General features: G+C 38.9%; 1 protein-coding gene across 3 annotated transcripts in view; it reads left to right on the forward strand.

Annotated features, from left to right (window-relative positions):
* The window catches only part of LOC129775066 (leucine-rich repeat-containing protein 24), a 420,822-nt gene that overhangs the window by 185,974 nt on the left and 218,199 nt on the right, over positions 1-16,649 (forward strand). Inside the window, exon 1 of one of the 3 annotated variants that reach the window (XM_055779499.1) lies at positions 8,062-8,122. The exons of the other annotated variants lie outside the window; for them this stretch is intronic. The gene's annotated coding sequence lies outside the window, so the exon portion shown is untranslated. Of the gene's footprint in view, positions 1-8,061; positions 8,123-16,649 lie in introns of those variants that run through there. 3 annotated transcript variants of the gene reach the window in all.

Here is a 16,649-nt window from a genome sequence, read left to right on the forward strand (position 1 = left end):
TGAGCACACAATTTCAAACAATTTTCTCGTTTCTCTCGGGCGAAAACTTCCTATGTTTGCATCATTCCACAGAAGTGTTAAAGACACAGAGCCCAAAGCTCTCGAGGGTTTGCGCCCGAGTGGCGCTCCATTCGTTGCAGCAAATAAATAGTTTGTCTTCCCCGGTTGCAAAACCATCTTCCTGACATACAAATTTTCTGATTCTCTGATGCCTCGATAAAAGGAAGAAATAACTTTCCGACAGGATAGCGCATTTTGGTTCGTTTACTCCACTCCTTGTCCTCTCTTTCTCTTTCTCTCTCTCTTTCTCTCTCTCTCTCTCTCTCCCTCTTCGAGGCTGCTTTATTCTGCGAAAAGCGCATATTTTTCGACTAACTTGAATGAATTTACAGCAGCAGCAGCATCTTCCCACAGTGGTTTGGCGGCGGAAGATGACGACGGTGTCTGCACTCTGTTTGCTGCTTTCTCTATCCCTGTGTACATTTGTATGCTGGGTGGGTGCGCTGAGAAATGTGGTTTCGATTCCTACCTTGCTGAATTGTGAATTCATTTCGAAAATGCATTTTCCCATTTTCTTTCGCCATGGAATTGCCATTTTTTTCATCTTCTTCGCATCGACTGAGGTGTATTATATTAAAAATGTTCTTCCTTACATCACGCTAATTCCTTGGTCTGTTGTAACTCCACCGGAAAAGATCATAACTGTTTGGTATTTTGCTCAGGTGCGAGATGCTTTACGGACCGAATCGTACTCATCCCGGGAATTATTGAGTAATGCTTCGTGGGCGCACAGAGAAAAAAAATCCTGAAATGTAGGTGGAAATCGCGGGAATGTTTTAATTTTATTGAAAGCCATTTCCAGTCACGTCCGGCTGGCTGGCTTGCTGGCTGTGTTGGAAGCCATCGATTAGGGATTTCGGTGTCCGAGTGCCACGCTACGCGCGCGTGGTTTTCCTTCCGTTGGGACACAGAACTTATGCGCTCCACCCCTCGCGTCCTCTGTAATATACGGGCGATTACAGTGCTCTGCGGATCCGCATATAAACAAGGTTTTATGACGTTTTACATCGACACAAAAAGAGCAGTCCACACACACACACCCACACAAGGGTAATCTAAGCAATATGTTGCGCGCCGAACGACAGTGGCAATGTCGCGTTTTGCCAGTTGTGACTTTTTTTTTTAGTATTGTCAGCATGACAAAGGGGCTGGAGGAGGAGGGGATTTGTTTTATGTGCCCGCATCATGACTTTCGATGGTGCCGCTGCTAGCTAGCTAGTGCACATTTGGTGGTATCAAGCGGACTGACTTAGTAGAAGTATACATACACACAAACAACACGGGAGATCCGGTTCGTGAGAGGATTTACATATGGGACCATCCACAGTGTCATCCAGGATCATAAAATTGAGATGGAGGCGGAGGAGCGCGCCCGGGAAAGGCGACCCATAAGTTTAATTGTGACACTGGGAAGCACTGATGCGCGAGAGTTGGTGTGAATAAACACGGAAAGTCCACATGCTTGAAATTGAGTTATTAAAGGAACCGCGAGGAGGGAGTTCGAGAAGTGCCCGAGGCGCGGATGTCGTTTCCCGGATAATAACTGTGGCGGAATGTGCGATTTAGTGCCTGTTTTTTTCTTTGCCACAGGGCATTAGCAACAGATTAGGGCTGTGTATGAATCATGGTTTGGTATCACACGACAAAAGGAATTGCAGACCATTCCAGGCGATCGAAGGAGGCCTTTCAAGGGTATTTATACGACGTTACTGGGATAGAAATATTTTTATCACTTGTTCTGTTAGAAGTCAAAGTAAATCACAAATCCAGACTTTTTCGAAATGTTGTCCCGTTTGTTTCCCGAAGATATTAAAAAAAAGGTAAAAAAATATTTTTAAGTTTGACGGTTTCATTATGATTAAACGTTATAATAATACAGATAATGTGCTAAAAGCTAGAAAATAATTAGGCGAGTAGCAGTTAGTGGTTATCACACCCATTCCTTCATAAGTCCAGGGTATTGATGAGACTAAAATAAAATCGTGGGACATATGATGAAACCCCTAACTGTGGATAATGGAAATAAATTACTCTGTTCTACTAGTCAAGCCCTCTCATTTGATACCCATATTGATGAGATGAGATGTTGATGAGAAAATATGTAATCCGCCATTTTGTAGCGGGCGCCATCTTGAATTTGCATTCTTCATAAATAACTTCGTTCTGCTAGCTAACCCCTTTCATTTGATACCTGTATTAATGGAGTTTTGAGAAAATATGCAATCCGCCATATTGTAGCGACCGCCATCTCGAATTTGCATTTTCATAAATAACTGTGTTCTACTAGTCAATGATGAAGCTTTGAGAAAATATGTAATCCGCCATTTTGTAGCGACCGCCATCTTGAATTTGAAGTTAAATAAAACCTTTTTAAAACGCCAGCCGCCAGCAAATGGAAAACACAAATTTCTTCAAATTTATTTTGTTGGCAAGTTAGAAACCGGATTATCATCGAGAAATTAACCCCGCTATGGATAAAAGGTGTCGAATTAAAGGGAATTTGAAAAACATTTCATTCGTTCGCTAATTGGAATTCGAAAGGCGTCTGCGACTACGAATGTAGGAAAAAAAAACAATTTCGGAATAAAGCTCCCGAAAACGATTTTGGGCGAGACGAAGCTCGTCAGGTCTGCTAGTTTTCTGTATCGCAACAGAATGTTACGGAGTGTCCATATCGTTTAATGCAAGAATATCGTGAATCCATCAAGAAACTACCAAGCAATGAACGCACAAAATTTGAAGTTTTTCCGTGACGCGACCGACAATTACTTTTCAATTTATACCCCCAATATGTCCCCAAATGACTAATACAGGTCGGACTCGATTATATACAGTCTCGGATTTCTTTTCACTGTATGTAATCGAAACATGTATATAATCGAGTCAAAAAAAAATTTTATTCGTTTTATTATGCATATATGTTTCAATTTTTTGAATATAAAAGAATAATCTAACTTTTGATTTATCTCCCTAAAATCAGAAAAAAAAATTCTCACATGAAAAAAATAAATTTATCCAAAATCTCCCAGGAGGTGATAGATGATCATATTTGATGAAAAAAAATCCTTCTACGCATATGTTCGAATTTCAACAATGATAGAGTTATAGAACTTTTTTTTCTGTTTCGGACTCTGTTGCCTCAAACAGACTCTACATCAAAAAGTACGCTACGGGAGACTGTTGCTTCCATGAGAAAGATGAGAAAATTTAGTACAAGATGTAGTAGTGGAACATCTGAATTAGTGGATTTAAATAACATTCCGGAAGTGAAAACATAAAAGTTAGCATTTCTGAATGTGTTATTATAAATTTTATCATAAAAACACATATTAAACATGATTGTTTCTGTTGTTTCTATTTCTATTGAAGCTAGTTTCAGGAATCAAATCTAGATTCGAATGGATTCTAAATCCGTACCTATAATCTGTAACCAGATTCTGAAATCTGAAATGAGGTCCTTTGTTAGTCCTCGAAATTTGAAATCGAATCCAAAATCCAGATCGGACTCTATGATTAGAATCCAGAAATTGTATCCCGAATTTGAAATCTGGGTACAGCAATCGAAACTGTATCGTAACGGATTCGTAATCTCAAGCTGTCAATTCGTAGAATCTGAAACCATATTCTGAAATTTTGATTGAGATACTGTGTTAAAACTCGAATCTGGAAATTGAATCTAGAGTTCTAGTCTAGAATCGGCTTCTATAATTAAAATCCAGAATTTGAATCAGGAACTTGAAAACTAAGTTCAGGAATCGAAAATGGATTTAAAGGGATTCTTAAACTATGTTGGGTTCAGGTATCAGGTATCGAATCTGAACTCAAACGGATTTGCAAAATCTGTGTATCCGTACCTGGAATCTGGCACTAGATTCTAGAAACTGAAAGGAGGTCAGGTCTTGAAATAAAACTCTAAAATCCAAACTTAGAATCGGAATCTATAATTAGAATCTAAAATCTTACTCCGGAATTTTCAGGAGGATTTCAGGTTTTTGGAATTTTGATCCTGTATTTGGAATAGAGAATTTCAAATCTGGATGCGTCCTTCAGATTTGAGCGTAGAATGTTGATCTTCAATCAGGAATACGAACTAGCTTCTGAGTTTCTTTCTTATTTCTAGAATCTGTAACGAGATACTATGTCAAGACTCAAATCTTGAAACTGAATTTAAAATACTAGTATATGATCGAAATCTATCATTATAATCTACAATCTGAATTGAAGCTTAGATTCAGATTCTAAAATTCTTGGTCCAAACGGTTTCATAATCTAAAACAAGGAATCCGTACCAAGAATCTGCAACTTGATTCCTATATTTGGAAAGAGAGCCTGTGTTAAAACTCAAATCTCAAAACCATACCTTGGTTTTTTAACCTTGAAATTTAAGCTGCCGAAACTAAATCCACTAGATTCCTTAATCGAAAGCCAACTTTTAGACTCGAAAAACTAGATTAAATATCTGAGTTTGGAAATCGAACAATCTATACAATCTAGAACTAAATTCTGAATTCATATTTTGAAATCTCTTCAACTATGATTTGATGTAGTGTAATCTTCAGTTTTAATTTTTGGAAAGAAAACATGATAAACAATGAAAAGCTTCCCTAGGCTCTCTGATCTGATTTTCTGACATAGTGTATATTAGGGTGGCAGTGAAAATGGTCATGTCGAATTTCAAACACCGACCATGCACATTTTGTTTATTGGTCCAAAAAATGACCTGTGCTAAGTTTCAGCTCAATCGAACATGATTTAGGGGTGCCTCAAAGCGCTCAAATTTTAGATTTTTTGATCCTCGAAAATCTTCCAAGGGATAATAAAGGAAATTATGAAAATCGAAATTTTTGTTGTTGCCAAATGACTTAAAAATGCATGAAACGTCGAGATCTGGTGTCATCTCGACAGAAATATTTTGGCCGAAAATCGACTTTTTGCGACTTCAAAACTTTGAGTTGTGGCACCCCTAAATCATGCCCGATTGAGTTGAAATTTTGCACAGGTATTTTTTTTTTGGGCCAATAAACAAAATGAGTATTGTCGGTTCTTTGAATTCGATCATTATTGTTTTTCCATAACTTCCATACCCTCTCAGGCTAAGTTCCAAAAGGTCGATTTTCGGTTTAATTTTTTTAGATGACACCAAATCTCGACGTTCACGCATTTTTACATCATTTGAGGGGCTCAGAATGCAAGGGGTGTAAGTGACTTGATCGATTTCTCTTCATCAACTTTTTATTTAGTTAATAACTCAACTGCAAAAACGTTCCAATTTAAGTTTGCTATACAATCCGATAGATGAGGTTCTGACCTATCTTCCACATTGTCAAATACAGCTGGGAATGTATTTGCAGCTAAGTTATGACCAAAAGAGAGAGTCGATGTAGTCGATCAAATCATTTACACCCCTTTCATTCTAAGCCCCTCATTTGGCATCGGAAAAAAAATTCGATTTTCCAAATTTCCATTACTCCCCCGTAGGAAGATTTTCAAAACTTTGAGCGCTTTGAGGAACCCTAAATCATATCCGATTGAGCTGAAACTTTGCACCGATTTTGCATTTTTTTGGGCCAAAAAACAAAATGTACATGGTTGGTTTTTGAAATTTGTTGATGAATTTTTTTCCATACATTCATTGCCACCCTAGTGTGTATATATTAGGGTGCCAATGAATGTATGGGAAAAAATCGACCCTAAAATTTCAAAAAGTTATCCCATACAAAATGTCCACCACCTGGAAAAACACCGTATGCAAAATTTAAGCTCAATCGGCCTCAAGGGAGAGTGACGCAAAGCGGTTAAAGTTTGAGTTTTTTTTGAGAATCGAAAAATCTCCCAAGGGAGGAGTAAGGAAAATCGGGGCCTTCGATTTTTTTTTATGCCAAATGTCATAACATTGCTTTTACAGTTATTATATAAAATTATATAAAATTTATATACAACATATAGTTATATATATTATATAATTATATATAGTTATATAAAATTTTATATTGATAGTTATCTCAAAAGAAAGTTTGTCAAAACTCGATTTTCAGATGGAAAAACGACCGAGTGCCGAAAAAATTGTTTTTATTAAAACTTTTTTTATGATAACAGTAAATATCGACGTTTCGTGTAATTATAAGACATTTGGCATCAAAAAGATTTTTTTGAAAGCCCTGATTTCCGGTTTTTTTTTGGTTTTCAAAAAACTTCAGTTTTAATGTTTGCGACACTGCTAAATGAAGTCCGATTGAGCTGATACTTTGCATTGGGTATATTATCGTGCAAAACAAGATTACGCATGAATTTCCGAGTAAAAAATCGAGATAACTATTTTTATTGGCACCCATAACTATAGCTTCGTACTCAGAAAAAAACGAAGTCCTAGAGTGTCGATTTTCATGCAATGAAATTTCATGCAATCGACGTTTCATGCAATTTTAAGACACTCGGCATCAAAAAAAAAACTTTCGAAAACCCCGATTTTCTTGACTCTCCCCTTGGGAGATTTTTCGATTTTCAAAAAACTCAAACTTTGACCGCTTTGCGCCACTCTCCCTTGAGTCCGATTGAGCTGAAATTTTGCATAGGGTGTTTCTTCGAGGTGGTGAATATTTTTTTATGAGGTAACTTTTTGAAATTCGAGATGACTATTCTCATGGGCACCCTAATGTATATAGATTCAAATTCAGCCAGATCTTGACCGCCAGGTTCGGAATTAAATTACAGATCTTCCAAACTTTGACTCGGTAATAACATTCCAAATGCTGGTGTAACGATGAATAGATTACCGCATGAAAAAAATGTGCTCTATAGTTCATTTCTCTTCATAATGAACAAAAAAAACTTTTTCCTGCGAAACAATTTCAAAACGACCATCTGGTCACCCTGTGGTTACAATATTAACAATACCTACATTACACCCAAGGCAAAACAGTATCCGAGAATAAAATTTCGGACAAGAGTGCATATGCCTGCCCATCCCGTCCGGATCCAATGCGCCTTGGGGTGGAATGTTGAACGGTTGCCACACCGCAAACACTCCGTTCCAACCCCCTGAATGACCCCCCTCCCCTTTCTATTATCTTTCATCCTCGCTAAGCTCCGACGGAAAGTGCAGGGCGTATCCTCAAAGTGCGGGCACTTGCCTCCCAATTGTCGGATAGAACCATCGACGGCGTTGGTGGGGTTGATTTTCAATTTCGAGCCGAACAGTTGCGGAATGGGAGGATAGAGGGGCGCAATCGAAACGACGAAACACACGAGAAGCTCTTATGGTCTCCGACAAATCCCGGTCCCAAAAGTCATTGAAACGAAAACCGGCCCGTTCCAGGCGTCTCCCGATGTGAGTGGTCCTTCTTTTTATCGCTCTTTCTGGAGCTAAGCTTGCTGAAGCGGAAGGTGGTCATCACTGTCAAGGCGGGGAAGGAGAAATGCTCTGCATATCCTTTTCGCAGGAGAATTTGCTTGCTCGCTCGAAATATAATGAAGCGTTTGTTTATTGCTGGAATATCTGTACAGCAAATGGAGTGAGGGGAGGCTCTCTGCTCGACATCCGAGAAACTGTTGCAAATGTGTTTGTGCTTCGGGATTGCTTCGCATTGCTCGGAAAGATTCCTCCAGTATTTCACTTATGGAATGCAGCTCCCTGTTCCGTGTTCTGTTTAATCCCGAGAATAAATCCGTATCAGCTTATGCAAACGTTCCCAGTGGGAAAACGACGCCAGTGAAGTGTGTGTGTGTGGCAAAAAACGCACTGTGCGTTTTTCACCGAGGGTCGGGACAGGATTAATCGAGAGTAGTCCTAGAGTCTGACTGACAAGCGAAGCCGAGGGCTGTTGTTGTTTAGCCAAAGCCGTTTGTTTGCATCTCGTTGCATCCGGGATTTGTGCTGACCTTGTGACATTTCATGTTTCGTGCGCCTCGTGCCGATGATTGGTTGGGCATTTGACTGATATTGTTTCTTTCTTCTCGTTCCTTTCATCCGCAGGTTGGTACTCCTGATGCGTTTATCCTCACAAGCGGCGGACAAACTATGAGTCATATTGAGAGTAAACAAATGTCATGTCACTAGCCAATGGTATGTATCCAATTAGTCTAACGTAGCTAACCCAGAGTCCAATGTACAAATGCCAGCGCACAACAAAACTTCATTAGCTCCGTGCGAGCGTGAGCAGAGCTGGAAACGAAAAACGACTCTTTATCATACTTTTTTTTGCTCTTGTAACTCCTAGCATATTGCTGCACCATTCGCCATGCATCGCGGTTCTACTTAGTATTCCAGTGGCGTACGCCACCGGGAAATAATAATGAAATGTAATGAGCCTGGGCTCGGCCTTTTTAATGGACCGCCCCAACTTTCCGAAGATCACGCCGTTGCGCCATCTACCCTAGAACTGAACCAAGGGAACGCCCGGCTGGCTGGTAACGTGCGATGCGATGCGTTCGAGCTTCGCGTCGTATTACCACTATGCTCCAGTTATAGTTTTATTTGTCGGTACAAAGTACTCATTAAAATTCAACGAATGTAAATAGAGGGGAACAACAAGGAACTCTCCGCACGACGACTATTTGTAATGCTCGCCAGGTTCTACGGCTCGGGCATACTTCAGAAGCGCGCATCAGGGCAGCCCATGATTATAGAGGGCGCAAGCTGGAGCTACTCTGTATTTTGTTCTTCTCGCCACGGAAAAACTTTCGTCCCGTAGATTAGGTATTCCAGAGCCAGAGTGACTGTGCTGGTGATTATTACGGTTGTTCGTTGATTGTGCGATGGAAGAAGTGATCACTAATAAATTTATATATTCGAATTAGAGACCTGAAGATAAAACTGTAAGAAATGGAAAACAGTAATCATTTAATATTCTAATTGATTTTTATAATCAGTCTCAAGTAAACTCGTGTGTACAAGACAAGTAACTTTCACGGGTATAGTGATAAAATATTCCCTAAATGTAAAGGCCAAAAAAAATCTATTTTTTCTTATTTCGGATAGTACATAAAACTCATCTTACGAGTTGGCAACATCACCTCAACTGCAGAGAAATTTTGTGGGTATGTAAATATTGGTCATTTAGGCAACCTTGCATTCTCGAAATCCCATAAAAAAACACTAGACGACTTCATGAAAAGGACTTAAATTTTTGACGTAGAACTACGTCTTTCATTAAGGTTGCCAAATCAGAAACAGGTCACGTGTTTATGAAATAAAGTTAACGTTAATAACTATTTTTGCCGGGAACGGATTTAGACGATTTACATACCAAACGAATCGGAAATTCCCTAAGATTTACCTTTTATGCTATATATTATAATCCCCTGATGTGATTGATGGAAAAATAGAACCATTTCCATTTTCCCATACATGTGTTCTGTTCGTTTGTGAGCTTCCCTACCCATGCCACCAATAACGAGCAACTTATCGGCGATCAATGAAGGGGAATGATGTAAAGTCTCCGTGAACAAAGAAAAGAAGAAGAAGAACGAACGAAGGGGAATATTTACATGGAGCATAAATATTGGATTTCGCTGAGGCAAACTTTCAGCATCGTTCTAGATACGAAACAATAAACATCGTTTATTCGTTCTTGTTTTGCGTAATTAAATGGCTTCGTTTTGGATTGAGCTGTGGACGCTATCAAATTACTTACTCGCTGATGTCTCTGGCATTGCAATCATTACATCAAACTGAAGCCATTCCATTAATGTTCTGAACTACACAATTGTGTGGGGAATAATCAAACTAGGCTATGATCGGCTCACCAAGAAAATAATTGTTCTGGAATTTTGTGTGCGATTTGGTTGAGCATGACAGTAACAAAACTATTTCCACCAAGGATGACAGCTAAGCTAATCGAGACCGGAAATATTAATATAAAAGGCTTCTTCTGAGAAGAGCGCAAAGACGAGACAAGTGTGCGCGAGTAAAATAATATCCGAAGCTATTACCAAGCCACTTGAACAAAATACCAGCGTAGTTCTACGTCAACAATGTGGTCGTGTCTTGGACACAACCTCCTATAATTTTTTTTCTTTAATTTTTACAAAAATTTTAAAAGATAATAAATTTTATAAATCTGGAAGACCTACAAAATTGTGGTCAAAAAATGAAATGTAGTAAACTGATTAAATGTCCATTAAAAACATCTGAAAAATAAAAAAAATAAAAATTTTCAACCGAAGAAAACCGCAGTAAAAACCTCCTCCAAATCCAGATTGTAGTGCGTCGCACTGTCGCTCCTCTTTTAACATGGAAACAATGCTCGAATTCGCGAAAATTTAATGATTGATCGGAAAAAGTCACCAATAAGGCTTCTCCCGGTGAAAAAAAACTAAATAACTAGAAAAAAAAAGTGTAGGTTAAATCTATGATATAACCGCAAGGTTGTCCAAGGTGTCCTAGTAAGAATTTGTATCGTATTGATTATATTGTCGATTGAATGAAATAATTCTCGAATTCAATTGAATTCAACATATTTGCTTTGTAAGTAAAAGTTTGAACAGTTGCCATACAAGATCAATTCATGCATTGTGATAGATTATGTTCATCGATACAAGTAAATTTGATGACCGACCTTTTACGCTTGATATGATGCCTAGGACTACCAAAATATGTGAACGGATGAATTGTCAAACGATCATTGTATTTTAGCTTTCCCTCTGAAATTACTGCATTTCTCATGTTTACGTAGTACTCGAACCGCGAAAGTTCATTCACCTCTAGTATCTGAAATGACGATTTTCTCAGGCTTCTCAGTTTAAAAGTACGTTTTAGGGAAACATTCCGATCTGCACAAAGACAAGCGAGTACAAAAGTACTCGGAGCATATATTTGCAAAGCGGAGTCCCCCAGGCATATTGATTTTGAAAGTCCGTTTTAGGAAAACACAGCTCGGTGGGAACAAAAATACCCCCTACATACATGTATATTCACAAAGCGGATTCCTCAGGTACATTCATTTTGAAGTCTGTGTTGAGGAAACCGTAAACCGGGCCAATCAAGACTTGTCATGTGGGCGTTTAAATAACGCTTGATATTATACAGTTATTCAATTGTTTATCTCATGAAAAATAACAGAAGAAATAACAGAAAAAAATATTATATGGTTGAGGTGCCTAATTTTAATGGAATTGCCTAAAATCGTTTAACGATGCTTAAAATCGTTGAACGATATTTGAATAAGCTTCTTAGGAAAAATTGTATACTACTAAATTCTGGAAATAAATTACTTTAGGATTTTTTTGAATTTTGAGTCCAAAGAGACCCCTATGATCCTTACATTTTTTTTTTTTTTTGAAAGATGAGACTTGTTTACATACTGTATCAAAAATTCAGGAAGATGGAAGCATTTCGGTTGTTGATGTTGCTGTCACGGTCGCCATATGAAGTTAACTTAACACGGACTTTCGGATGATCGAAAAATTAAACGCGACGGATCTTCGGTGAGAACGCGCGAGAGAGAGAGGGAGAGAAAGAGTGAGAGGGAGAGAGAGAGAGAGAGAGGGAGAGAGAGTGAGAGGGAGAGAGAGAGAGGGAGAGAGCGAAAGAGAGGGAGAGAGAGAGAGAGGGAGAGAGAGAGAGAGGGAGAGAGAGAGAGAGAGAGAGAGAGAGAGAGAGAGAGCGAGAGAGAGAGAGAGAGGGAGAGAGAGAGGGAGAGAGAGAGGGAGAGAGAGAGAGAGAGAGAGAGAGAGCGAGCGAGAGAGGGAGAGAGAGAGAGAGCGAGAGAGAGAGAGAGAGAGAGAGGAAGAGAGAGAGGGAGAGAGAGAGAGATTGATAGATAGAGAGCGAGAGGGACTAATCACCAGAAAAAGTTCAGCAGTTCAGAAGTTAGGGTTTAAAAAATGCTGTTTATGAAAAAAAAATTTTTTGTAGAATCTAACCTGGCAAAAGGGACGGTCCTTCGATATCGAAGAGAATTTTGATATGTAATCCGTGCAACCCTTTCCCAAATCAGACACATAACAACATTCTCCACGGGCTTATCGAGTTTTCACCAAAAAGTTTGCTCTCATTTTTCGGGTGAATGCGCAATCTTGCGGTGTGAGAAGCAACGCACCTGTTTTTCGTTTGGTTCGTTTTTTTTCTGCGGTCGCCGTTCATCATCCACCTTCGTACCGGTTCCGTCCGGATGGAAGGCACCACCTTCGTCGTTCCATGAATGGGAAACTTCATTTGCGCTGAGTGGCCTCTGTGTGTGTGTAAGTTTTGCTACAAGCAAGCATCATCCCCGTCAAGCTTTCGAACGGCAAAAGCAACCGTTAAGCTCGCCTCATCTGATGCGAGTCGCGGTTGGTCGGCTTGGTTGTACAATTATGAACCTATAATACTGCCTAGGGCAAGATCAGCTCGGTTGGTTCTTCGTGGGTCGTTCATTTGTTCCTTTGAACAGCATTTTTTTCCACTTTGCAAACTTAGTTGGTTTTGGGAGCGCTGTTTGAGTTGCGTTCCAACGTTCCCGCGGACGAAAAATTATCCCCGAGGAACTCAGTTGTTAACGGAATTCCAATGTGTTGAATTCAAATCAGAGTTGCATCTTCGGAAAACAAATGATTGATTTGATAGATTTAATTGAGCCCAGCCCTCTCATCGTCGGGAGAACCAAGCAAAAACGCATCGTATATAATCGATTTTGCATCGTAATCGAGTTAAAAATACTCTGAATCCAACTTTCGAGCAATAAAATCTGCGTGTGCGAATAATTCAATAAACACAAATATGTGTCCGAACGTGCGGAAAACATAAATCGCGGTGATACCGAAGCGACATGTATGTATACTCATTTTTTTGCGACAAAAACAAATCCACTCAGCCGGCAGTCAATCAAACAATCGCTCAGTCAGTCGTCGAAATGGTGAAGTACAATTGGACGAAGACTGATCCTCGGTCCCTCGAGGTCACGAGACTGAAAAATTGTTCATTCTGTCATTTTTTTTTTATCGTGGCTTCCCAATTATTATCTTCTCACTATTTTCACGTTTGGGAATCGGAGGCCCCAGTCAACCGTGGCGGGCGCCCGAGTTGGGGAAATTCGAGATGCGTTCGGTTGGTGGGGTGGATAATGCAATTTCGCGCTTCGTTTCACCGATCAGGCCAGAAAAAAATGGAGGGGGATTGTCAAACGATGAAATAGGTTCTGATTGCAGTTTAGTCGTTTGTTTGTTTTTGTTCTGATCGATGTTTTCATAATTATGTGGGGTGAAATGATACAAAACGGCTGTTGCACGATTCTACAACTTTTTGCACTCGAATGGCACCTCTGAAATATTTTGCCCAAGTCGTTCAGGAGACGGCAAAGAAGAAATGAAGGTTATAATAAATTTATTCTTGGAGCCGATCTGGCGTGGAGGTAACATCCATACTTCTCACGCTCAAGATCACGAGTTCAATTCTCACTCCCGACATTCTTCCAAAATGGAAGGTAAAAGTGACGAACCAGCCAGAAGCGTTGAAAGTCACTATAATACAGAAAAAAAAAATTCTTTGTTTGAAACCATAAAATCGTGAAAAATATGTCATTGAGTCACTACTTTTATTGCTCTGTGAATTTACAGATGTTTGTTGACAATGAGAAGCACTGTTATGATCATCGATCACTATTCCTCCTTTGAATTCGAGTTTACTGATAATGAAACGCATGGCAACGCATTTGTTCTTTATCACGAAACATTAGACCCGTATTTTTTAATTTTTTTCTTATTAGGGTGCTCATTTCCATTTTAGGGTGGTCCGAAAAATAACTTTTCCACCTTTTGGCTTGAAATTGAGGCCAATAATCCGACCAACCTCTCTGGAATCATACTTGCGAGAAGATTGGGTGCTAGTCGCATAGGACTTGTGTAGTCACATATGAATATTGTAAAATTTACAAAATAATAACTCGAAAACTAAAAGTAACACTTCGATTTTCGGAGATATTATATCCGAAAAAACCTCCAGAAAAAATGTAAAAAATATAACGCCCTATATATAATATATAATCGAGAAAACTATGAAAAGCTAACTCAATCAATAATTATAAAAATGTAAATCGATGTTTTTTGCGAAAGCAATATTTTCTCAAAGAAAGCTAACTCATAAGCTTTACTTTGAAATGTCGATCGTTTGAATTGGTCAAGAGTAATGGATTTTTGTAGTGGAAAAAAGCGGAAAAATTGTTTTCTTGAACCTGAATTATTTTTTTTTGGAAAAGTAAATCTCAACGTTTAATGCTATTTCAAGACATTTGGCATCGGAAATTCTTTTTTGAAAACCTCGATTTCTCTTCTCCCCCCTTGGGTGATTTTTCGGATTACGATTTCGTTTTTCAAAAATTAAAAGTCCCAGAGTGTCGATTTTTGACAAAAAAAATATTTCGAGATGACAGTAGATCTCGACGTTTCATGCAATTTTAATAAAAAAAATGTTTTTGAAACCGATTGGGATTCCTGTTTAAGATCAACAAAACTCCTCCAGAACCTCAGATCCCTGTAGCCAGAAGCCAGATTCATACTCCGAAGCCTTCTGTTCAGATCCTTGTTTTTTGATTCTATATTTAGCATCCAGATTTCCGATTTGAGTATAGAGCAATTCCACGCCAAATCAGCCGGTTGCTGCTCCGATCCTATCCGATTTTTTTTTTAAATTTATACATATGGTGGTACCTGGCTACCCATGAATACAATTTTCGTTATGAAATGACCAATTTCAATTAAGACTGATTTTTTAAAAGGGCGTATCCAGGATCGAGATCTTTTTTGCGTCGAATCATAACTCGTAATCCATATATCTGATTAAAATATGATGTACGAAAAAGTAGCTGGAAAAATCAATTAACTATTTACTAAAATAACATTTTAAAAATCGTTTAAATTGAAAATTTAAAAATATCGTACTCAAAAATTGATTTTAATATACATGTCCCCTTAGATTTTTCTTCAAATATTATTATTAGAAAACCCCTTTTAATATCACGAAGTTTGACGTATAGTGGTGCCGTAACGGAGGTATAGTATTTTCTAAAAAGACTAGCTCATTAGCATAAATTTTATATGTCGATAAAAAGCCGACTTATGGGTCAAGCGAGAAAATAAGTTTTGCGAAAAGGAAAAAAAGAGAAAGTTTGAGCAAATTCGGAGCTTAAATTCGTTTTTGCTTTTGATGTGGAATAGCCGTTTAAAGACAGAAGATTGCAAACGGTGCTACGATCCCGGCATTCCGATTCGAGGAAGAATCAGTTTGTATCTTTTAACTACTACACCCAAACTAGCGTTGGCATAAAACATGTCATCTTTGGCAGAAAAGATGCCATTTCCTGTGCATGAGAGTCAAATGCGCAAATAATGAGCTATTTTAAAAGCTTAAAAATGGTTTGTATGTATGCAAGCAGACATCTATTTCTGTTTTCTTTTCTCTTTTCATTTGGGATTGTGCAAAAAAAAGAAAGTACGACGTCAATGGGGATCGAACCAAGGTCGGCTGGAATGCAAAGTTACTTTACACGACCACCCTATCCATATAGCTGCCAGCGATATTATAAAGGAGCGTGATTATTTTACACCTCATCATAAAATGAAGTTGGAAGGTGTTTTCGATAAAGACGATAAAGAAGAACATGATCGAGAATATATCTTTCTCTGTCTGGGCCGTGTATTAGGCAAACTATACGAAAAGCTTTCATATGCTTTCATTTAAATGTGTCTCCTGTTTCGCTCGCTCATATTGGCTCTAGCATATATATCATACGAATGATATACGTGTATTGGGGAGTAGATCATTTTATGTTATCTTTCAGCTTATTTAATGTAATGAATCGGGATGCCAGGACATGTGCAAATTAACTTTGGGTGTAGGAACTGATACTGATACTGAAAGGATAGAATTCATGTAAAGGCTAAGATTTTACTTTAAATCACACGACTCAGGTGAAAAAAATTCCAACCGCTACTTTCAGTTTGATTACCAGCGTAGAACATGAACCTCCAAACCGCTTGCGGTATAATAAGTCTCACCCGAAAGTAAAATTGTATATTGATTGGGTGCGCTATACTTTCGAAGCAGCCAAGTCACTACTAACTTTATATATAAACGCCCTTTCAATGACCTCGAACCGGATTCAGTTTTCGATATTTCACCCTACCTGAAAAGCCCGCTGACAGACTAGGTTACTTGAGAAAACGAAGGAAAACCTGAACCCGGGCCCCCTACTTAATCGCGAGCTTTCACTCTGTGCGCTTTCCTTGACTGCAAACGGTTCAGCCCGGTTCCCCTGTTCGGGCCATTTATTTCGGGTCATAAATTTTGTTATCATAAACATAATGATCATTATCTCTTGTTATCTTTTGTTTTTGCTGCTGTCTCGTTGCAGGCGCGCGTTGCGAACTTGCAACACAAACGATGCCAACCACGCTCGCCTAATGACGATTTGGGAATGGGACCATGGCTAGATTCTCTCTCTCCACGACACGCAATATGATTTACGACAGACCGAAGGAAACGCAGTCTCTCCTACGCCACAAACCAATGAAATCGGTGGTAAATTGCATCGTCGTTTCGTGGCCTCGCAACTCAACCAAAAAAAACCCCGCTCCGCCAATATCATGCCAATTAATTTGGTCAACCGCTCCGCTGA

Source organism: Toxorhynchites rutilus, chromosome 1 (genome assembly GCF_029784135.1).
Source record: "Toxorhynchites rutilus septentrionalis strain SRP chromosome 1, ASM2978413v1, whole genome shotgun sequence".
Lineage (NCBI taxonomy): Eukaryota > Metazoa > Arthropoda > Insecta > Diptera > Culicidae > Toxorhynchites > Toxorhynchites rutilus.